The sequence below is a fragment of the Eschrichtius robustus genome, chromosome 3, assembly GCF_028021215.1.
Source record: "Eschrichtius robustus isolate mEscRob2 chromosome 3, mEscRob2.pri, whole genome shotgun sequence".
NCBI lineage: Eukaryota > Metazoa > Chordata > Mammalia > Artiodactyla > Eschrichtiidae > Eschrichtius > Eschrichtius robustus.
The window spans coordinates 180,349,950-180,375,945 of NC_090826.1; the positions used below are offsets into that span (position 1 = coordinate 180,349,950).

Here is a 25,996-nt window from a genome sequence, read left to right on the forward strand (position 1 = left end):
CCCCTATTCATATTGTCAAAATGGCAGGATTTCCTTATTTTTTATGGCTAAATAATAATTTTCCATTATTTTCTTTATGCATTCACCCACCAATGGACAATTAGGTTGTTTCCATGTGTTGGCTATTATAAATATGCTGCAATGAATAGGGAGGTACAGATGTTTTCACGTTAATGTTTTGTTTCCTTTGGATAAATACCCAGAAGTGGAATTGCCGGATCATGTGGTAGTTCCATTTTTAGTTTTTTGAGGAACCTCCATACTGTTTTCCACAGTGGCTGCACCAATTTACATTCCCGCCAACAGTGCAAAGTTTCCCTTTTTTCCAAGCCCTTGTCAACATTTGCTACTTCTTCTCTTTTTGATAATAGCCATTCTAACATGTGAGAAGTGATATTTCATTGTTGTTTTGATTTGCATTTCCCTGATGATTAGTGATATTGACCTCTTTTTCATGTACCTGTTGTCCATCTGCATGTCTTCTTTGGAAAAATGTCTATTCGAGTCCTCTGCCCTTCTTAAAATCAGATTGTCTGGGTTTGGGGGTGTTTGTTTTGGGTTTTGTTTTGTTTTTTTTTTTGCTATTGAGCTGTATAAGTTCTTTGTATATTTTGGATATTAGCTTCTTATCAGATGTATGATTTGTAATTCTTTTCTCTCATTCAGTAGGTTGTCTTTTCATTTTGTTGATGGTTTCCTTTGCTGTATAGAAGCTTTTTAGTTTGATGTAGTCCCACTTGTTTACCTTTGCTTTTGTTGCCTTTGCTTTTGGTGTCAAATCCAAAAAACTCATTGTCAAGACAGATGCCAAGGAGCCTATCCCCTATGTTTTCTTCTAGAAGTTTTATGGTTTCAGGTCTTACATCCAAGTCTTTAATCTATTTCAAGTTCAGTTTTGTGTATGGAGTATACAAAATGAATAAAGAGAAACCTCAATTAAATAGAGTTGGGAGACTAGAATGGGGAGCTCTCATGGCCTGCAATGAGAGCAGAGCCCAACAGGAAGAAAGACCCCTATTCTTTCCTGGCAGGACTCAGCCAGTGAAAAGCCATGAACTCTTTGTTTACTATCACCCTCCTTACTTCCTTTTCCCTTCTATAAAAGTGTTCTTCCTCCCTTGCTGTGTGGGGACTTGCATATGGCTCACCATGGTTGCAGAAGCCAAATTACAATTCTCTGGTGATCCCAAATAAACCCATCTTTGCTAGAGCAATGTCTGGCAGTTATTCGTTTCAGGTCAACAGGGGTAACATAGTGGTCCAGTTTCATGCTTTTGCATGTGGCTGTTCAGTTTTCCCAACACCATTTATTGAAGAGACTGTCCTTTTCCCACTGTATATCCTTGGGTCCTTTGTTATAAATTAGTTGACCATACAGGCATGGGTCTATTTCTGGGCTCTCTATTCTGTTCCATTGATCTATGTGTCTATTTTTGTGCCAGTACCATACTGTTTAGATTACTGTAGCTTTGTGGTATAGTCTGAAATCAGGGATCATGATATGTCCAAGTTTGTTCTTTTTCAAGATTACTTTAGCTATTCAGGGTCTTTTGTGGTTCCACACAAATTTTGGGGTTCTTAGTCCTAGTTCTGTGAAAAATGTCATTGGAATTTTGAGGGGGATTGCACTGAATCTGTAGATTACTTTGGGCAGTATGGGCATTTTAACAATATTAATTCTTCCAATCCATGGGCACAGAGTATCTTTTCATTTATGTGTGTCTCCTCCAATTTCTTTCATTGATGTCTTACGTTTCCTTGGTTAACTTTACACCCAGTATTTTATTCTTTTTGATGCAACTGTAAATGGGACTGATTTCTTAATTTCTCTTTCTGATAGTTCGTTATTAGTATATAGAAATGCAACTAATTTTTGTATATTGATTTTGTATCTTCCAACTTTACCAAATTTGTTTATTAGTTCTAACAGGTTTTTTGGTGGACTCTTTAGGGTTTTCTATATATAATACCATGTCAGCTACAAACAGAGACAGTTTTACTTCTTCCTTTCCAATTTGGACGACTTCTATTTCTTTTTCTTGTCTAATTGCTGTGGCAAAGCTTCCAATATTATGTTGAATAAAAGTAGTAAGAGTGAGCATCCTTGTCTTGTTCCTGATCTTAGAGGAAATACTTTCAGCTTTTCACTATTGAGTATGATGTTACCTGTGGGCTTGTTATATACGGTCTTTATTATGCTGAGGTACATTACCTCTATACCTCTTTGTTGAGAATTTTTGTCATGAATGGATGTTGAATTTTGTCAAATGTTTTTTCTGCATCTATGGTGATGACTGTATTGGGTGGGCCAGAAAGTTCATTTGGGTTTTTCTGTAAGATGTTACAAACTTTTTGGCCAGCCCAATATGATTTTTATCCTTCATTTTGTTAATGTGGTATATCACACTGATTTGCAGATGTTGAACCATCCTCGTGTCCCTGGAATAAATCCAGTTTGATCATAGTGTATGATCCTTTTAATGTACTGTTGAATTCAGTTTGCTGATATTTTGTTGAAGATTTTTTTGCAACAATGTTCATCAGGGATATTGGCCTATAATTTTATTTTCTTGTAGTGTCTAGTTTTGCTGTCAGGGTAATGCTGGCCTTGAAAAATGAGTTTGAAAATGTTCCCTTGTCTTCTATTTTTTAGAAGTGTTTGAGGAGGATTAGTGTTAATTCTCCTTTAAATGTTTGTTAGAATTCATCAGTGAAGCCATCTGGTCCTGAACTTCTGTTTGTTGGGTGTAATGCATTTTTAAATGTTTCAAAGAGCACTCTGTGTCTTAATAAATAGACAATATGAGAGGTGTGCTTACCCAGACAATCATTCTCTTAGGGAACATCAGTTTAATTTCAACATCATAATTATTCTGGCACTAAATCAATAAAAGCTCTTTCTCCTTTACCTCAGTTATGATACTTAAATGTTACTGAATTGAAACAATCATAAAATTGAGGAAAATACTGTATACCGACAACCTACAACAAATATGTCAAAATATCAACAATTTGTCCAATTCTTCATGGCCTATTGATCGGTAAATGTCATGTCACTGCTCCAGCAGATCCCTGGGTCATTGTAGCTTCATGACTGAGAATTGAGGCTGGCCAAACTCCCCATAAGGGACCGCACAATCACATGTCTGACCCTCTTCCAAAATTTTAACATGCCCAAAACATTAACCCAAGTAAGAATGAGAGCACTCTTCTTCTTAAAGATTAAAGACCAACAGCTCCTGTTGCCTTTGGTGCCACAGTCACTGAAACTGGGGTCCTGGGTGCCTCCACCACAGCTGGGGTACAACTCCTAGCAACATCCTTAGACTGTCATCATTCCTTAAGGTTTGATAAATGTACCTTGTTTAAAAGACAAGCTCAGACTGGAGTACTCTGTGACAAAACTGGCCTGGGTGCCAAATGGGATAAAGTCTCTTATTCAATAACACACACACTGCTCTTGGTGAGAGCGTCTGGACTGAAATTATGTGCTTCCGAAGTCAGCTAATTCACGGTCTCACAACCAGAGCTTCCCTTTAGCCTCCAGCCCTGAGACAGAACCTCACCCACTAGACACATATACTCTGGTAGGGATGGATTCACTCTCAAGAGTGTCACTGCTCTTCCCTGCAGGCAAGAAAAAATGAAGGCTACGTAAGTTAATTAAAAATGTTTAACAACTTTGGATTCCAAAAGAAAGGCATCATTATGGGCCCCTTTCCTCAGAGGAAACTCCTCTACTTCTATGCAAATTTACGGTTACAGATGGATTCATAATGGAGGGTTTCTCCCTCTGCCCCTAGGGTAGCAACTAAACTCCAACAGATATAAGAGAAAAGGGGTAAAGTCTACTCCCTACATCCTAAGCAGATACCCTGGCATGGCTAAAATGTCTTTTTCAAAAACAACATTATATATATATATATATATATATATATATATATATATGTACATATATATATATATATATATATATATATATATATATATATATATACACACACATATATATATATATATAAAATGCCTTGCACATGATAACTATTTATCAACAAAAGGTACCTTTCGTGTTCAATGAAAGGTAGCTATTGTTATTAAAAACATAATCACACAATGCACAGATTCTGCTGGGCCACTTCTCAACTGGAAAAACCACATGGAATGGCAAACAGCATTTAATTCCACTTTCTTAGTCATCTACATATTCACTTCAAAATTAGAGCTGAGGTCAATAAAACACAGACTTTTGTAACAGCCCAGATCAAACTCTTTTTTTTCCCCATCCCTAAATTTTACATTTGCAAGTAAATGACCAGAGTGTGTTGACTAACAACCTAAAATGATAACAGTATGTATTTTCATCAATAACTAAAATTGGCTTGGCTGTATAGATTCTTGAAAAACAAAGAAAAAAGGCAAAACTCATAAAAGGAGGATAAATTGGAATCAAATATCGTCCCCTGGATAAATTCCTTAATTGTGTGTATACCCTCACCACTTCACAGACAAGTAAAACAGATAAACATACGTTCCTTTTAAGCCGAGAGCCTAGAGATGAATACTAACTCCTTTTCATTTGTCCGAAGAGACTGAGGATGAGAGATGCTCAAGAATGGAATGTGCTTCTATTCCCAATAGCCAAGACATGGAAACAACCTAAATGTCCACTGACAGATGAATGGATAAAGAAGATGTGGTACATATATACAACAGAATACTACTCATCCATGAAAAAGAATGAAATAATGCCATTTGCAGCAACATGGACAGACCTAGAGATTTTCATACTAAGTGAAGTAAGTCAGAAAGAGAAAAACAAATACCATATGATATCATTTATATGTGGAATCTAAAATATGACACAAAGGAACCTATCTATAAAACAGAAACAGACTCACAGACATAGAGAACAGACCCGTGGTTGCCAAGGGGGAGGAGTGTGGGGGAAGGAAGGATTGGGAGTTTGGGATAAGCAGATGCAAACTAGTATATATAGAATGGATGAACAACAAGGTCCTACTGTATAGCACAGGGAACTATATTCAAAATCCTGTGATAAACCATAATGGACAAGAATATAAAAAAGAATGTATATATGTATAACTGAATCACTTTGCAGTACAGCAGAAATTAACACAACATTGTAAATCAACTATACTTCAATTTAAAAAAAAAGAAAAAGGAATGTGCTTAATCAGTGGGAGTCATGCTGGCATCAGTATCCTGGGCTCTGGTCCACCTGTAGATATACAGAAAAGCAGATGACAGGGACACACATTCACAGGCCTGTCTCCCCAAATGAATAATAACAACAGCTTACATTTACATAGCACTTACTGTGTGCCAGAGACTGCTCTAAGCACTCACCGAGTGTGTGAGAGAGACTGTGTGTGTGTGTGTGTGTGTGTGTGTGTGCATCATTTAATCTTCACAACCACTCTATGAGAAAGCTACTTATCCTCACTTTAAAGATGGGAAAATTGAGGCCCAAGTTCACACAGCTTGGAAGTGGCAGAGCTGGCATTTAAACTCAGGCCATCTGAACTCTGTAGTCTGTGTTTTTAACCACCACGCTCTACTGCCTAGAGTGGAATCATTTCCCCTGAAGTGCCACCAGAGAAAGTGTTATTCTTTCTGAGAACAGTGGTGGTGCTGCTGTCTCCTAGTTTTTCAGGTGATCCTGGCACCTTAGGATTTTTCTGACTTAGCATGTCTGCAGTTCACACTGGTGGAGCTCCTGTGTCACTTTGAGAAGTTCAGAGATTGAACCGGTCAACTTAATTAGGCAACAGTACAGTGTGACTTCCTGTCCCCTGAGCAGCCCTGCACCAGGCACTGAGAACTTACAAGGGAAAGGGAGGATGGCCTTGATGAGGCCCAACCTAACGTGACAGTATCAGAGAATGGGCCTTTGGGAGGTAATTAGGTTTAGGAGAGGTCCTGAGGGTGGGACCCTCATGCTGGGAAAAGTGCCCTTAAAAAGGAGAGACACTAGAAAGCTTGCTCTTGCTCTCTCTGTCATATGAGGACACAGCAAGAAGGTGGCAGTTTCTCAACCCAAGGAGGGAGCCTTCACTAGAAACCAATCATGCTGGCACCTTGATCTTGGACATCTAGTCTCTAAACTATGAGAAAATAAATTTCTGAGTTTTGGGGGGTTTGTTTTTCTGTGTTTTTTAATTTATAAAGAAAAAAAAGCTTAATTCATTTTGTACTTTCTTTTACATCAACATCTTCTTCTTTCCTGCTTTAAAAAGGCTCACATTGGGCTTCCCTGGTGGCGCAGTGGTTGAGAGTCTGCCTGCCAATGCAGGGGACACGGGTTCGAGCCCTGGTCTGGGAAGATCCCACATGCCGTGGAGCAACTGGGCCCGTGAGCCACAATTACTGAGCCTACGCGTCTGGAGCCTGTGCTCCGCAACAAGAGAGGCCGCGATAGTGAGAGGCCCGTGCACCGCGATGAGGAGTGGCCCCTGCTTGCCGCAACTAGAGAAAGCCCTCGCACAGAAACGAAGACCCAACACAGCCATAAAAATAAATAAATAAATAAATTTAAAAAGGCTCACATTCTCAGCTGAAACCCCAAATGTCAGTTTGTGGGGCACAATGTTATTTTATGGGTAAAAACAGAAGTGCTGATATTAATTAACTATTAATTAATCAGGATTAATTACAAAGCAGTTCAAAAATATGGAACGCTTCACGAATTTGCATGTCCACCTTGCGCAGGGACCATGCTAGTCTTCTCTGTATCGTTCCGATTTTAGTATACGTGCTGCCGAAGCGAGCACAGATTCCTGTTTTTAAAGCCATGCAGTCCGTGGTATTTGGTTATGGCAGCCCAAGCTGAGATAGACATAGACAGCGTTTAATGACAAAGACAGGATAGACACTTAAATCTGTGTTCATGGAAGAGAGACAGGAGCGAGAAACCATATTTAGAGGTTTACTAGAAGAAATATTTATGCATTTTAATAAAGAAGGTAAACAGGGAAGGATGGGTGTTTATCATGGTGGCAGATAATTATTATCATCATTACTCTTGCTACCACTTACCGAACATTTAACATACTTTCTCATTTAATCCTCAAAAACAACCCTATGTGAAACTGAAATTTAGAGGGACTAGGTCATTTCCCCAGAGCCTATAGCAATATTGTCAGGACAAAGACGGGATCCTGGCTGGCTCTGACACCAAAGCCCCTGACTCTGCCTTGCATCATGCAGAAGGTGGCAGGACAGGTCTGGGTTTTTACGACAAAGCTTCCAGAGCAGCTAAAATCCACGAGGGTAGAAACCCAGCAAACAATATCTAGAATTAAGGCTTTCAAAAAAAACAACAAGGTACTTCTTTTTAGCTCCTGCCAAGACAAAGGAAAAGAGCAGCTTCTTATCTGTAATATGATTCTCCCTTTTAAATTAATCCAGGGTGAATAAAAAGATAGCATCAGCCAAAGATGCACATGGAGACCATATGATCAATCTCAAAATATCCTAAAAGGGACTTTGTCTGATCTGGATAACCATGTGCTTGTGTCAATCTTAGATCACATTCCCTTTCAGGTAAGTGTGAAAACTGGGAAGGATTTGATGCTTAAAATTTAGTAACAATATAGTATTATCAAGATTTTGGATTTGAAATCCAACGTACTCCTTTCTCCCTTCACTCAGAAAACCTGTGCTCTAAAGTGAATTAATCGAGGAATGAAAAGTTGGGTAACGCCTATGGAATCATCACAGTATGGCTACATTTTTTGTCTGAAGCTCTCTGCTCATTTGAGCATTTTGTTCTCAGGAACAGCCCAGTACTTAAGAAAAATTGTCCCACAAATTAGTGAAGGCATTCTTTGTCAACCATCTGGCAGGCTGTTAAACGGATACTTTTTTCCTTTTTTTCCCAGCCAAATGATTTCAGCACAATCTACTACCAGATGTCCTCTGTTTCTGAACAAATGATGATAGAAAGCAATCTCTGTCTAACAACAAAGGTATAAATAGTGAATAATCTTGGCTCCATTTAAAATGTAACGCAACAAACTGTGGAACCCTGAGCTCAAAGACACGCTGTTCAATTTTCTCTCAATTTTCCTAAGGATATTTTCTATCTCCCAAGATTATTCTAAACAATAAGGGGAATGATGAATTCAGAGATAAACAGATGATAAATGTTGGCTCTATTTGTTTTGGTGTAAGAATAGTCTGCCTCATGAATTACAAAGGATTTATATGTGTGAGCAGAATTCAACAGTATAATCAAATAAGCCTTAAGAAAATGTTCTATTGATTAGCATTCTAAAATATTCATAATTATTGTTGCTCTGCATGCTAATTAAGCAAACTCAAATTTATATTAAGAAGTGTAATGTTTAATTCTTACACAAATTACTTTTATGTGTCAAATGACTTATATCCCTCCTATTCCCAAAAGGATTTAAAATAGATTACAATGAAAGATATAACTAAGAAAAGTAAAAAATGTTTAAGTCGAGGACTAAAAAGAAGATGTAAACATTCTGACTACAAGATAACATCATTGCTGCCACTGAGGTTCTGCATACCCTCATACTAAGGTCTAATACATGATAGATGATAGATAGATAGATAGATAGATAGATAGATAGATAGGTAGGTAGATAGACAGACAGGCAGAGAGAGAATAATAAATTGTGTGGCTGCCATTATGCCATAATTGCAGAGTAAAAAACATGCCAACTCTTTAAAGAAACAGAATTTTTCCTGGCACTAGATTCAAACCAAGAGTTTATAGGTTAAGGGAAGAGAAGCGGTGAATAAAAAAGAAATACGTTATTAGAGCCCCTTTGAATAATCTTCAAAACATAAACTAGAAGTCTCTATGGAGATGGACCACGATGACAACATTCCAGAAATTCCAAGATGATGGGGTCACCCCCCCAGAGATGCTGAAACAAAGGCAGGATGGACACTACTTTCTCGGGGCTAGAACAGATGAACGGCACAGACTGAGGCGGCTCCAGGATCCAGGCAGTGGACAGAGGCTGTGGTGCAGCCGGGCACAGCACAGCCGGGGTGTGCTGGGGCCTGCGGCAGACAGCGAGAAGGCAGCCCCGCAGAGAGTACACACCCAGCCCGGAAGGAAGGGCACAAACAACACCCTCTTTCTGAGGAAATCCAACCCATAGGCCATGTGCTCCCAGCTGCAGGCAAAGAAAAATTATGTGTGAAATACTTCCTGTAAGATACGCTGTCGGTAATTACATACGACATCAAGGTGAGGTTTTAAGCACAGCCTGCAGGATTTCCCTTCCATGAAAGATGTGGTAGGTCACGGCAAGGCATCTCTTGCAACAACTAGAAAAAGCCAAATAAATTACCAAAAAGCATACCTTTAAAGACACTGAAGACCTATGGGGACAATAAGGACCAAATATACTACAATCACAGGAAGGGCAGGTTCCCTCCCAGGTGATCTGATCATCAGAGAGAGAAGGGATCGCAAGAGTGCCAAGCTCAGAACTCCCAGAGGGTGAAACTGACCTCCTACTCTTTCAGGGCACAAGAGACAGGACACCAGGTGCTCCAGGAAAAGCCTGAGAAGGTCACACCTGAAGAACATGCATACACCTGTCCTGGGAAATATGCAGTTATCATGTGACTCAGTGTTTCAGCCCTGAAAATATAATCTTCTATGATTTAGGAATACAGCCCAGATCTCATGACTTTCCTTTATAAGGCAGTACGGGTCTTCCATCTATGCATTTATCTAAATTCTTTGTTCACTTTGTTCACTCATTTGTATTGTTAGCCTGTGCTGCCGCTGGGAAAAATGAGATCTATAAGCTTACTCTCCACTATGCGAAGATATATATATATATAAATATATTTACAATTCCACTTACTAACTAATCCATTTATAATAGATTTTTAGAATAGTCACTTCTAATTTTCCATTTCTAGGCTTCAAGACACTAAAATATTTAGTCTGTTACTGACTATATTTGTTTTTGCATCTTTTTGAAACATATTTTTAAATACACAGTTAACACCTGGAGACATTCTCCATGTTGAAACGTTTTGAATCAGATTTTGTAGGTGGCCCATCCAATCCCATTGTCTTCCTCAGAAGTAAATGGTTTTGGGCTTCCCTGGTGGCGCAGTCGTTGAGAATCTGCCTGCCAATGCAGGGCACACAGGTTCGAGCCCTGGTCTGGGAGGATCCCACATGCCGCAGAGCAACTAGGCCCGTGAGCCACAGCTACTGAGCCTGCGCGTCTGGAGCCTGTGCTCCGCAACAAGAGAGGCCGCGACAGTGAGAGGCCCGCGCACCGCGATGAGGAGTGGCCCCCACTTGCCGCAACTAGAGAGAGCCCTCGCACAGAAACGAAGACCCAACACAGCCATAAATAAATACATAAATAAAAAAAAAAAAATTAAAAAAAACAGGAGCTGTTAAAAAAAAAAAAAAAAGAAGTAAATGGTTTGATGTGAATCTTTTCAGTCCTTTTAAAGATACATTTATAGTCATATAAATGCAAATGGAGATATATTTAGGTTTTTATATGAAATATTTATGCAAGTATTACATAATGTGTTGCAACTTGGTTTATTCAAGTAAAAAGACAAATTCCTCATATATACAGATACCCCATACATATGTTATTTATTTTTATTTTGAAATGTTTTTCAAAAAACATTTTAATCCTTTGTTATTCAGCTGAAAGTATTATGTTATAATTTATAATTAGGACAGAGTCTGTACTTTTACTAATAAAATTCTGAAATGAATTTTAAAATAACTAGAAATGTATCTTCATTACAGTCAAATTTTTGTAAGATTTTTTTTGTCTTAGGTTGTATTTATAACTCTGAATTTCCAAAAGTATTAAAATAAGAATTGAGGGGTACCACATGTTATTTAATAATAAGAACTTTTGAGTAGAAAGTGATCTGTGTCACATAAGAAAACAATCATCCTCCCTGTAGAAGCTGGTCATGGAAAGTTCACTCAATTCATTACTTTCCTTAAAAAGGAAACAGTTCCAACTGTATCTCTCACTGCTGTTCTCAATGTTCTGTATTGTCACTAAAAGTCTTGTCCATATGCTTTTTGTTCTTTTTGCTTCTATGCCTCGCGACCTTCCTCTTCTGGCTGCCAGGCACGTCCCCATGGCAACACATGTCCAAGCTCAGCTTGCCTTCAAGAGCAGCTCACTGACCCCCTCTCCAAAATCACTTGCTTTCTTTAGTTTTCCAATCAATAGCTGCGCTCTCTTGGACAAGTCACTAGAAACTGTACATCTATTTTCCTAGAGTATTAGAGAATCTCTCAATTTCCCCCCAGTCCCCAATGTGCGGTGGTTCTAAAAACGCTCCCTCTTGGTGGACCCTCCACTGCATTTATCACATGTTCCTCTTTGTGGGGCTAATACAAGTCTCCCCTGTGGGATGGAGCCTGGCTCACCTCCCAGGCTAGAGGGCGGAGGCGGAGGGAAGGACTCGCTGGTGAGCACTTTTCTTGAAAGCCTCCCTGTGATTTGGATCCTTACGATTTTTTTCTTTTTAACAGCTTTATCGAGGTGTGACTGACATACAACAACCTGCATGCGTTTACAGTGTAAAATTTACACTTAAATGTGTTCATACGTGTGTTCTCACACATTTATGCAACAGAGAGACCATTAGCCCAATCGAGACAATGAACATATATATCCACCACCCCCAAAAGCTTCCTTGTCCCCTTTTGCATACCTTTTATTCAAAATTTCTTCCTTCAATTAGGTGGCTATATAATTACAGATTCTTTTGTATGTAAATGATATTTAACTACCTCAGACTTAACCTTGGTTGCCTTAAGTAAATTTCAGCTTGGCCCTTATCTTCCAGCTTTGACTAAGAATCATCTTATTTCCTGAAGCACTGTTTTTCAACCTTTTTTCCAACGCAACCAATCCTATCAGTGACTCTTCTCATTATGGGGAGTGATTCTAACACAGCCTTATGGTCAAAATCCTTAGTCTTGTATATGGCTTAACTGAGAGAAGGGTTTCAGCAGATTTTTCCACACAGACAGTCTTTAAAAATAAAAAGCAACTCTTTATAAAACACTCACGCATACGCAATCACTATACTATGATCATGACATTTTGGAACAAGAGGCACTAATAATCTGACAAGTATTTAAAGAAACAGAAGTTCCCAGGAAAATCAGGCCCATTGATGGTTCACAAAATAACTCACTCAACAAGCATTAACCCCACCCTATTAGCCACCTCACACACACCCATCCTTGAAGATCACTTCCAAAGAAACCTTCTCAGCCATTACATCTTCAACGACACTGTGAATACCAGAATACCTACCTAGAGACTGAACACTTTAATATTCAACGAACAGAACTGTTTGAAACAAACCTTTTATGATCATATATTTTTAAAATGATGACCTTATACAAAGTGAAGAATGGTGAGCACAGAGAGCACCACATGATAACGATGAAATTCATCAGGCAACAGAAGGCCAGGCCACAAGATGCAGACGAAAGCACGCAGATTTGACTGGAAGATGGCAGGGACATCACCGCAAATCTCTGGCGATGTGCGAACTGTGACAATTTCCAGTTGTTGATGGAGGGAGGCGGGTGGGTAAATGTGTGCATGTGTCTGTGTGTGTGTGACTGATGAGCTTTTTGAGAGGCTAAAATATCTGTAAACAATGGGGAAAATGTCTTAATCTAGAACAGACCAGTCCCAGACGTTCTGAGAACATTATCTTCCCAGTGAAATTTAATTCCTAGATGATGAGCTGACCTTAAAATCTGAGAATAGTCACACAGCTACTTGGCACTGCTTTCAGAGTAAGTTCTGTGCCCAACTTATCTTGTACCTCCCAGACTGAACAGTCTGTATCCAGACGCCATTGGGTGAGGAGTGACAGAATTCATAAATGCAGAGGAGAATAAGCCCAGCTGTGATCACAAACACATGAACTGACGAAATAGGGCTATTGCTTTCAAAACAGGCACTTCTATTCCGTCTGCTCATTTAATAATTGTGAGATGACACTGCAGCCAGAGTGGGACAGACAGAAGGCTGGGAGGGAAGGAAAGCAGCACACCAGTCAGAGGCAGAGACAGTAGTGGTTACAGCATGGCAGGGCCAGGCCATTTGGGTTTGAATGTTGGTGCTAATATATACATATAAAGTTGGACAAATTCTTTAATCTCACTGTGCTTCATGTATAAAATGGAGATATTACCACAGGATCTTCACTGGATCATTCTGAGGATTACATAAGTTAATATAAGTAAAGTGCAAAAAATAGTGCCAGGCATACTATAAGCACGATTCATTGCTATTATTGTTCCAATATTTCTTTCATGTTAATTTGAATTTAACATCCAAATAACTGGAGAGAAATAGGTGAAAATAAAATAATTTGGATCCTAGGTTGCAGGGGATACAAACCCAGCTCAGATTGGATTTTTTAACAGGACTTATGCTAAGAGAACTTAAGGAAGGTGTACCTCTCAGGAACACGTGGACGGGACGGTGCCTGGTGAGCCTCGTCCACAGCAGAACCACAGACAAGTCGAACACCCGCAGCCTGCCCCCTCGAACACCCCCAGCCTGCCCCCTCGCTCTTCTCCACGACAGCTTCCCTCTTCTCCTTCTCTTTGCAAAGCGGCTTCCTCCTCTCTGAAACCGTGCTGGGAAACACGCTGCTGACACACCATAGGCCGTACATGCTACATTTTAGGAACTCAGAGACGGGTTTACTTTTCTCAGTTCCAGTTTTAAAAACCTTCCCAGGGAAGGCGTCCTACTGCCCATTCCCCAGGCAGCCCCCGAAAGGTCCAGACGGATGAGGGGAGGAAGAGCTCCCAGTGCGGTGAGGCTGCGGGGCACTCCTGAGCACGCTGGAACTTCTTCTAAGAGGTCTCTACATGAAAAGAAGACGATATGAGGGCAAAAATAGAGTTCCTCCTCTGAATCAGCGCCTGCCTTCTTCTCTACCAGGTTTCCTCAATTGGCTTTTCTTCTCAAGCTCAGTAAGACTCCAGGAACAAAAGGAAATCTCCCAACTTCCTGATACTTTCCCACACTTGGAACAGAACTGTGTTTGTACGATACTCATTTCTGAATGGGTCTTGCTTGCTGTATTATTTGTTTGGTCTAAATTCCAACTGTTGATGCCTAAATTAGTTAGAGGAATCTCATTCTGGGTCCTAACCACAGGTTTCTGTTTTTAAGTTTCAACTTAGAAAATCCTGCCATTTGATTCATGTAGTTGAAATGTTGCGGCTATGTATCATAAACTCTGAAACAGAGTTTTAGGAAATACAAACCACTTTATATTCTGTTTGTTGCAACAGATAAAGAAGATGTGACACATATATACAATGGAATATTACTCAGCCATAAAAAGAGACGAAATTGAGTTATTTGTAGTGAGGTGGATGGACCTAGAGTCTGTCATACAGAGTGAAGTAAGTCAGAAAGAGAAAAATAAATACCGTATGCTAACACATATATATGGAGTCTAAAAAAAAAAAAAATGGTACTGATGAACCTAGTTGCAGGGCAGGAATAAAGAGGTAGACATAGAGAATGGACTTGAAGACATGGGGTGGGAGGGCGAAGCTGGGGTGAAGTGAGAGTAGCACTGACATATATACACTACCGAATGTAAAATAGTTGGCCGATGGGAAGCATCAGCATAGCACAGGGAGATCGGCTCGGTGCTTTGGGATGACCTAGAGGGGTGCGATAGGGAGGATGGGAAGGAGGCTCAAGAGGGAGGGGGTATGGGGACACGTGTACTCATATGGCTGATTCACTTTGTTGTGCAACAGAAACTAACACAGTATTGTGAAGCAATTATGCTCCAATAAAGATCTATTAAAAAAAAAAGTTTGTTGCAATCTGTTTAGCATGTGGGTATGTGTGTGCCTGTGTCTGTGTATTTTTTTAAATAACATTTTCAGAACTTTTATTTTCATTAATAAAATGATATGCTTCCTTTAAAATAACTCCTGATACACCATAAGGAAGACACTGTTATCCTCTTATAGGTGCAGCTTTAAGTGCAGTGCCTGGCACACAGAAGTGGCTCAACAAATAATTCTTTAAAAACTGAATGAGGAAGAGTGGCCAAGATGTCAGAGTAGGAGGACCCTGAACTCACCTTCTTACAGGCATAGCAAAATTACAACTACTTACAGAGCAATTATCTATGAAAACGACCTGAGGACTGGCAGAAAAGATTTTCCACAACTAAAGACATAAAAAGAAAGAACTACAACAAGGAGGGCAGGAGGGGCAGAGACATAGTATAGTCAGGAGCGACACCCCCTGGGTCGGTGACCCACAAATGGGAGGAATATCACAACCCAAGAAGTCCTCCCCAAGGAGCCAAGTGTTGGGCCCATATCAGGCTCCTCAGCCCAGGGGTCTTGCACCGGGAAGACGACCCCCCAGAACATCTGGCTTTGAAAACCAAAGAGACTTATACTCGGAAGGGCTGGAGGGCTACAGAAAACAGACACTCCACTCTTAAAGAGCACATGCAAAATCTCACATGCCCCAAGTCACAGTGGAGAGGCAACAGTCTGAAAAGAGCTCCTGGGTCAGACCCACATGCTGATGGTGGAGAGCCTCCCAGAGAGGCAAGAGGCAACTGGGACTCTCCCTGGGGACACAGATGCTGGCAGAGCCATTTTTAAGAGCTTGTTTTACCATGATAACACTGACACTGTCAAGCACATTTTGGAATGCTCCCTCTTGCCTATTGGCACAGGGAGTTTACCTGCTCATCAGTGGGCCAGCAGAAGCCCCAGGCTCACATGGGCCACACAGAGAGCTGTTCAGGGAACCAGTTCCACCCACCAGCAGCCCCATGCTTCCCAAGCACACAGCCAACCACAAAGAAAGCCTACCTCGCTTTCCAGTGGGACCACAGTCACTCCAGGAGGCAGGGCCTTACATCCAACTGGGCCGGGGCTTTCAGCCCAACCTACCACTGCAACCACAGCAGCTGGCCTCACAACAGAAGGGCACAAGCAGCCCACACAGCGGGCAACACTAGAGCATACAGATCTGGTGACCAGAGCGGAGTGTGCTCCTGGGCCCCAAAGGAGGTCTCCTACATAAGACCGCTTCTCCAAGACTGCGAAATGCAACTTACCCACCTAACACATAGAAACAAACACAGAGAATCAGGAACATGAGGAGACAGGGGAATGTGTTCCAACAAAGGAACAAGATATGACCTCAGGACAAAAAAAGAAAAAAGAAACAAAGTTGAAATAAGCAATCTACCTGATAAAGAAGTCATCATAATGATCATAAAGACACTCACTAAACTCGGAAGAATACATGAACACAGTGAAAATTTCAATAGAAAGTTAGAAAATATGAAGATAAACCAAAAGGACTGATGAATACAACAACTGAAACAAAAAATACACGAGAAGGAATCAACAGTAGATTAGATGGCAGAGGAATTGATCAGAGGACTGGGAAACAGAGTAGGGGAAACCACCCAAGCGGAACAGAAAAAAAAAGAATTAATAAAAATGAGGATAGTTTAAGAGACCTCTGGGATAATATAAAGCCTACTAACATTCACATTATAGGAATCACAAAAGGGAAAGAGAGAGGGGAAGGGACAGAGAACTTATTTGAAAAAATAATAGCTGAAAACTTCCCTAACCTGGAGAAGGAAACAGACATTAATGTCCAGAAAGCAGAGTCCCAAACAGATGAACCAAAAGAGGTCCATGCCAAGACACATTATAATTAAAATGGCAAAAATTAAAGATAAAGAGAGAATCTTAAAAGCAGCAAGAGAAAAGCAGCAAGTCCTATACAAAGACACACAGGACCATCAGCTGACTTTTCAGCAGAAACCTGGCAGGCCAGAAGGAAGTAGCATAATACATTCAAAGTGATGAAAGGAAAAAACCTACAACCTAAAATACTCTACCTGGCAAGGTTATCATTCAGATTTCAAGGAGAAGTAAAGAATTTTATAGAGAAACAAAAGCTAAAAGAGTTCAGCACACTACTGGCTTTACAAGAAGTGTTAAAGGGACTTCACTAAGCAGAAAAGAAAAGGTCACAACTAGAAATATAAAAATTACGAAAGGAAAAATCTCACAGATAAAGGCAAATATACAGTAAAAGTAATAGATCAACTACTCATAAAGCTAGTAGGAAGGTTAAAGACAAAGAGTAGTAAAATCATCTTTATCCACAAAAAGTAGTTAAGAGATACACAAAACAAAAATATTAACTATACATGTTGTTAATATGTGAGTCACATGGCAACCACAAACTAAAAACCTATAACAGATAAGGAAAAAAAAAGAGAGAAAGAAAGGTATCCAAACATAACACTAAGATAGTCATCAAATCACAAAGGGAAGAAAGCAAAGAAGTAAGGAACAAAAAAGAATTACAAAAACAACCAAAAAACAATTAATAAAATGGCAATAAGTACATACCTATCAATAATTACTTTAAATGTACTGGACCAAATAGTCCAATCAAACTACAAAAAGCAAACCAGAAAAAAACACATTCATGTGGAGTCTAAACAACATGCTACTGAACAACTAATGGTCAACAAATAAAAGAGGAAATCAAAAAATATCTTGAGACAAATGAAAATGGAAACAAAACATACCAAAATCTGTAAAACACAAAAAAAAACAGTCCTAAGAAGGAAGTTTATAGCAATACAGGCCTACCTCAGAAAATAAGAAAAATCTCAAACAATCTAATCTTAAGATTTAGGTTTAACTTAAGTTAAACCTAAAGGAACTAGAAAAAGAAAAACAAATAAAACCCAAAATGAGTAGCAGAAAACAAATTAAAAGGTCAGAGCAGAAATAAATGAAATAGAGACTAAAAAAGCAGTAGAAAAGATCAATAAAACCAAAAACTGGTTCTTAGAAAAAATTTTAAAAATTGATAAAAGTTTAGCCAGACTCATCAAGAATGAAAAAAAAGAAAAAAAAGAGAGAGGGCCCATACAAAAGCAGAAATGAAAGTGGAAACCTTACAACCAACACCACAGAAATACAAAGTACCATAAGAAAGTACTACAAAGAATTATACGGAAATGAAATGGTCAAATGACAAGAAATCAATAAATTACTAGAAACAAAAAATCTCCCAAGAATGAACCGGGAAGAAATAGAAAATATGAACATACCAATTACCAGTAATGAAACTGAATCAGTTAAAAACAACAACAAAAAAAACCTCCCAAAACAAAAGTACAGGCCAGATCCAGATGGCTTCACAGGGGAATTTTACCAAACATTTAAAGAAGAGCTAACACTTATCCTTCTCCAACTATTCAAAAAAACTGAACAGAAAGGAGTGCTTCCAAACTCAAACTATAAGGCCAGCATCATCCTGATACCAAAACCAGACGAAGACACCACAAAAAAAGAAAATTACAGACCAGTATCACTAATGAACCTAGATGCAAAAATCCTCAACAAAATATTAGCAAACTGAATTCAACAAGACATTAAAAGGATCGCACACCATAATCAGGTGGGATTTACGCCAGGGAAGCAAGGATAATTCAAATCCGCAAATCAATCAACATGATAGACCATGTTAAAGCACTGAAGAATAAAAATCATATGATCATCTCAATAGATGCAGAAAAAGCTTTTGACAAAATTCAACATCCATCCATGATAAGAATCTCAACAATGTAAGTATAGAGGGAACATACCTCAACATAATAAAGGCCATATATGAAAAATCCACAGCTACAATCATACTTAATGATGAAAAGTCAAAAGCTTTTCCTCTAAGATCAAGAATGTCGACTCTCATCACTCTTATTTAGCATGGCATTGGAAATCTTAGCCACAGCAATCAGACTAGTAAAAGAAATAAAAATAATCCAAATTGGAAAGGAAAAAGTAAAACTGTCACTGTTTGAAGATGACATGATACTATATATAGAAAATCCTACAGATGCCACCAAAAAACTACTAGAATAAGTGAAATAAGAAGTTTCAGGATACAAAATCAATATACAGAAATCTGTTATATTTCTATACACTAATAACAAACTATCAGAAAGACAAATGAAGAAAACAATCCCACTTACAACTGCATCAGAAAGAATAAAATACCTAGGAATAGACCTAACCAACGAGGTGAAACACTTATACTCTGAAAACTATAAGACACTGATGAAAGAAGTTGAAAATGACACAAATGTAAAAAAAAAAAAGAAAAAAAGAAAAGAAAATGACACAAGTGTAAAGATATACCATGCTCATGGATTGGAAGAATTAATATTGCTAAAATGACCGCATTACCCAAGGCAATCTACAGATTCAATGCACTCCTTATCAAAATACCAAAGGCATTTTCCACAGAACTAGAACAAAAAATTCTAAAATTTGTATGGAAACACAAAAGACCCTGAATAGTCAAAGCAATCTTGAGACAGTACAAAGCTGGAGTTGTCATGCTCCTTGATTTCAAACTATACTACAAAGCTACAGTAATCAAAAACAGACATGTAGATCAATGGCATGAAATAGAGAACCCATAAATAAACCCACACTTATATGATCAATTACTCTATGGCAAAAGAGGCAAGAATATACAATTGGGGAAAGACAACCTCTTCCATAAATGGTGCTTGGAAAACTGAACAGCTACATGCAAAAGAATCAAACTGGACTACTTTCTCACACCATATACGAAAATAAACCGAAAATGGATTAAAGACCCAAAACCATAAAACTCCTGGAAGAAAACAAAGGCAGTAGGCTCTATGACATTGGCCTAAGCAATTTTTTTTGGATCTGACTTCTCAGGCAAAGGAAACAAAAGCAAAAATAAGCAAATTGGACTACATCAAAATAAAATGATTTTGCACAGCAAAGGATACGGTCAACAAAATGAAAAGGCCACCTACTGAATGGGAGAAGATATTTGCAAACAATATATCCAATAAGGGGTTAATGTCCAAAATGTACAAAGAATTCACATAATGCAACATCAAAAAAAAACAAATAACCCAATTAATAAATGGACAGAGGAGCTGAATAGACATTTTTCCAACGAAGACATACAGATGGCCAACAGACACATGTAAGGATGCTCAACATCACTAATCATCAAGGAAATACAACTCAAAACCACAATGAGAATGGCTAACATCAAAAAGACAACAAATAAAAAGATGTGGAGAAAAGGGAATCCTAATATACTGTTGGTGGGAATGTAAATTGGTGCAGCCACTATGGAAAACAGTATGCTCCCTCAAAAATTTTAAAATAGAATTGCCACATGACCCAGCAATTTCACTTCTGGGTATTCATCCAAAGGAAATGAAAATACACACCCATGTTCGAAAAGAGATACACACGGGTGTTCACTGCAGCACTGTTTACAACAGCCAAGATATGGAAGCAACCTAAGTGTCCACTGAAGGATGAATGGACAAAGAAGGTGTGGTATATGTATATAATAAAACATTACTGAGCCAGAAAAAGATAAAATGAAATAAAACCTTGCCATTTGTGACAATGTGAATGCATCTAGAGGGTATTAGGCTAAGTGAAATGTCAGACAAAGAAAGACAAATACCTTACGATCTCACATGTGGAATCTAAATAACAAAACAAATGAACAAACATAACAAAACAAACAGCTGCACAGATACAGAGAACAAACTGGGGGTTGCCAGAGGGAATGGCCTTAGGGGGTGGGGGCGAAATAGGTAAAGGGGATTAAGAAGTACAAACCCCCAGTTATAAAATAAATAAGCCATGGGGCTATAATAGACAGCATAAGGAATATGGTCAATAATACTGTGATAACTTTGTATGGGGACAAATGGTTACTAGACTTATGGTGGTGATCATTTCATAACATATGCAAATATCAAATCACTATGTAGTATACTTGAACATATTATTGTATGTTAACTATATTTCAATAAAAATAAATAAAATTTTTAGAAAGTAAATGAGTGAATGAATTAAATGATTGGAAAAATGGAAAAGGAGGTAGGATCTCTTCAATCCTGTTACAGTTCAGAAGTTGTCATGCAGAGGAAAAAGAAGGGCACTTGCAGGGAGAAGTAGTCTTCTAGATTAAAAGCAACTTCAGAACCAAATGCCACGAGTGGTGCTTAACTGGATCTTGTTTTGGGGGAGAAAAAGGCAGCTGAATAAAACAATCTGGTATAACTGGGGAAATTGTTGATAATATGAGACAAGTACATTAATTTTTAACAGTACTATGGTTATGTAAGAAAATATCCTTCCTTCTTTGATATGTACAGTGAAGCATTTGGGATAAATACAATATTCAGTATTTATTTTAAAATACCTTAACAAAAAAAAAAAGAGGGAGCAAAGATAGCAAAAGGTTGTGGTACATGTATATATGGTGTTAAAAAAAAAATTTCAACCTAGTAAATTTAAAGATCTAATTGGCTTTATTAGGTGATTCATGAATCGGGCAGCATCCCATCTAGGAAACAGAAGGGCCCTCCAAGGCATGGTAGGAAATGGAAGATTTTTTAGAAATGAGGGTGGGGCAAGGAAGTCATTAGCAAAAGAAAAGAAAGGGTTATATTGAGCCAGGGCAACTTCTTTTTGGGGGGAAGTAAATGACAAGGGTTTTATCATGCAGATTACCTCTTCTTCCTGGGAGGGAGGGAGGGATGGAGAAGACCCACATGACAGATGACCTCATTGGGGCTGAGCAGAAAATTCCAGACTGGCCGATTAAGATTACATTTCTGGTGAAGGTTGAAACTGTAATTAGTATAGGTATTAAACTTAGGGTTGGCATGGGCTATAGCACAAGTGATGCCATTTTGGGCCTATGGTTTTCCTCTTTAACAATGCCTCAGACAATAAAGGTGATTAAGTAGTTCTAAAACTAGCCTATGATCTTGGAGGTTTATTGTCAGCAGGTGTAACATACACGCTTTCCTTTTTATCTACGGAAAAAACTAAAGGCCCTTTTAAAATGACACCAACTTGATTTCCCAGTATTTTTTAAACTTTTATCCTTCTGATACATCATACCCGAGACAAATCAGAATACTCACTCTTTCTCAAAATGATAAAATTTCAGGCTATTCACATTCCTCTATCCTCTTGGAATATCCTTTACTCTCATCTCAACCTCTTAAGATCCAATCTTCCACTGAAGGTCCAGGTGAAGAATCATGCAGACAAAACAGTCCCAGCTACAAGTAACCTAAGACTGCTCTACTATTCTAGAATCATGGGGTCAAGACTTTGGTGAGTATTGGAACCATCTCGGGTGTCTTTCAACATCCACAACCCCAAAATCACACTTCAAGAGATTGGGATTCAAAAAACAGGTAGTGACTGGAGCCAAGAAATCTGTATTTTTAATAAGGGTCCAGGTAACTCTCTCTGATACAAGTGCTCTAAGGACTTCAAGTTGAAACAAATATTTGTCTAGGCATACTTTTGAACCTTCCTAATTGTTTTGAATACATGTTTTTTCCACTATAGATTTAGTAACCTTAAAAACAAAGATCACAACACAGCATCCTCTACATATAAAGCAATATTAAATATTTGTTAGAAAAAAGGTTGAGTAAGAAATTCTAATTGTTCCTAAATATTTACATTTCTTTAAATATTGTCCTAGTTGATTTTTTAAAAATATTTAAAGTTGCTGTACTAATACCCCTAGATTTACACATACACACACATACACACACACAATTAACTTTAAACACACAATAACTTTATAACATGGACTATTCTATTACTGTCAGTGTTTGTACTTCTGTGGCTTTTTGATACAAAATCATATAGTTATAGCTTAAATAATGACTAATCAGCCTTTCACAGATTTTAGTTTTTACTAATAATGTCAATTTTTCTTTTAAAAATGTTATATTTTCAGTAAACTTTAGAAAATATTGAGGCAGGAGGTAGATGGGCTCCAGGCTAGGCATTTACAAATGGCCTCCTGTTTACATTTCTTGGAGCAAGAGAAAGATGGGCTTCAGGCCGGACACTTACAACTAGCCTCCGGTAAGCATTTCCTGAGACAGGAGATAGGTGGGCTCCAGGTTAGGCATTTACAATCAGCCTCCTATTTGCCCTCTGAAATGGAAGTAACAACAGAAACAGGATAAATAGCCAGGCTTTGTCGCTTGTAGACACCTTAAGATAACAGTCATGGCAGGAACAGAGAGGGGCAAAACCTTGTTTGAGTAAAGGATCAAGAGATCACATATCCTCCCCCTCCTTGAGGCAAGGGAGACACTGCACATATGCAGAAAGGCTCCTTGGGGAGTCAAAAGTCAGGGGACAACACCAGGCCATAATGAGTCTTGCTTCTCCCAGACACCTTTGCCTGGAGATCCATCTTGGCTGAGAGGTGTGTGCGCACCTAGGGGGAGGGTCCTGAAACAAATTGGCCAGCGGGGACAAAACAAGACAATTGGCCAGAAGGAAGACAAAGACCCAGAAGAACTCCCTACATAAACGACTTAACCGCCTCTTTACCATGTTTCTCCTCATTAGGGAGGGTGCCCACACCCTTCCTCTCTGGGGGTGCATCTCTGCCTTGCTTCTGTCTTAACTAAACAAACTGTTTCTCTGTGTGCTCTCCCACTTGTTGTTGTGCTATGTCTCTAATAATAAACTTTGTGCCTGTTTTTACAGTTTTTGCCTACATGAGAAATGCATTTTTCACTGGAGGCAAGAGCCAGGGAAAAATAGCTTCTAGCCACTAGTCCTTGGTGGTCTAGTGGCTAGGACTCCTGGTTTTCATCCAGGCTACCCAAGTTCAATACCTGGGCACAGAATTAAGGTCTCGCTTCACGCCACTGCTCACTGCTGCCTCTCCGAGATCAATATGATGATTTCTTAAATTATAGAGGAAATGTATATAAATATATAAGCATATTTATATATTAAATACATATATAAATTTTCTCCACAATTTAAGGAATTATCACAATTCCGAAAGTCTACCAATAATATACACACACATACACAGATGTATGTACACACATATGTGTACATGTGCAGAGAGAGAGGAGTTGACTTCAGCTATGACTGAAGTTAATTGACTTCAGCTAATTAATATATGATGTAAATGAGGTAATGAATCCAAAGTAACTATCCTCCTGGTATTCCACCCTAAATATTATTAAGTAGCTCACAAGTGTCAATCAGCTTGGACACCAAGGAAACTAGAGGAGGGCAGGCAGACATCTACACTCATCTTTCCTTTTTTTCCCCCGTGTACCCTCTATTCATACTACTACTGTTGTCCCCTATATAACATGACTATGATGTGTTCAGGAGTAACATGCTGTGTTTATCTTGCTTTGGGTTTAAGTTTTTTGAAATGTAAATTAAATTAATGTTTTTCATTAAATTGGGAGAAGTTTGGGCCATTTCCTCAATTTTTCTGGTTCTTCTCTCCTTCCTCTCCTTCTGGAATTCCAATTCCATATGTTAGACTGCTTCATAATGTCTCAGAGGTTTCTGAGATTCTGTTCAGTTTTCTTTAATCATTTTTTCCCTTTGTTCTTGGGTTATTTTATTTGTATTGATCTTTTTATAAATTCACTAATTCTTTTTTACTCTATTTTTAATCTTCTGTTAAGCCCATCTAGCATTTTTTAAATTTCAGTTACTTTATTTTTCAGCTCTAGAACTTGCATAATTTTACATAGTCATCATTCCTCTGTTAAATAAATAAATATTCCTTTAAATATTTTGAACATTCTTTTAATTTTCAAAACGTAAACAGTTACTTGGAAGGCTTTATCTAGTAAATCCAACACCTGGGCCAACTCAGAGTAAGTTTCTATTGACCGCCTTTTATTCCCAAGTATGGGTCACAATTTCTCGTCTTTTTGCATGTCTTGTAAATTCTTGGTTGAAAATTGATATTGTAGCTAATATGTTGTAGCTACTCAGAGTTCTGATTTGTTCTTCTGAGAATGACTGAAGTTTTATTCTACCAGGCAGTTAACTTTCCTGGTTTCTAACCAAAAATATTGCTTCCCCTACACACCTGTAGTTTCTTACAGCTTATTTTTGTAAGCCTGATCCCTTTAAGTCTCCCTGTTTCTATAAAATTCTCTAATAAACCGAAGATTTAGGCAGGGATGGGGCTCATTCTCTCTGTGAATTCTTGACTCTAGGGATCCCTCCTTATTTTCCAGCAGGTCTGCTAACCTTTGGACTTTGTATCATGATATTCCAAATCCATCCAGTTTCAGCTTTCTGCCACCCGTGCTGTGCAGAGTAGAAAAATGCACTCAGTTAAGAAAAGTGTCCAATTCACAGATCTGGATCTATATACTTATATTTTTCAGAAGTAGATTTCTCTCTAGTGTCTGCTTAATTTTCACTAAGCCCGTGTCTGTACATATGTAGCTCAGCAGTCAACCAAGGATTTAGACAGTTTATGCTCTGAATTTGTGTCTCGCTTCTGTGGGTCTTATGCTACCAGGATTTTCCTTTAAATTTCTAGCTGCTTCCCCAATTCCAAATTCTAATCTTGGTATATTTAGCTGGTAAGTCTGCAGTTTATTTCCAGCACCATTTTCCACAACCGTATCTGTGGGAGGTGGCCATTGCCCTTGGACTACAAACTACAAACTCACAATTCTTAGCCATTTCAGCTACAGGTTTTCAAAAACTCTTACAGTTACATGTTTTTGTTTACTTTTTAATGACTTGCAGTGTCTTTCTATAGATTTTTTTAATCCAGTATTTTATAGGTGTCATCTGCAACTATTTTACTCTCTGCCATTAACTACATTTTTTTTTAATTGGAGTAAAATTGCTTTACAATGTTGTGTTAGTTTCTGCTGTACAATGAAGTGAATCAGCTATATGTATAGCTATATCCCCTCCCTCTTGGACGTCCCTCTCCCCCTCCCCCCCCCCCATCTAGGTCATCACAGAGCACCAAGTTGAGCTCCCTGTGCTTTACAGCAGATTCCC

The 25,996-nt window shown here is 38.6% G+C and overlaps 1 long non-coding RNA gene and 1 other non-coding gene across 2 annotated transcripts in view; both read right to left on the reverse strand.

Moving 5' to 3' along the window:
- The window catches only part of LOC137761643 (uncharacterized), a 162,741-nt gene that overhangs the window by 60,027 nt on the left and 76,718 nt on the right, over window positions 1-25,996 (reverse strand). The window lies entirely within an intron of this gene.
- Window positions 6,685-6,791, reverse strand: LOC137763116 (U6 spliceosomal RNA). Its single transcript, XR_011073682.1, has one exon. It is a non-coding gene; the product is annotated as a U6 spliceosomal RNA (small nuclear RNA).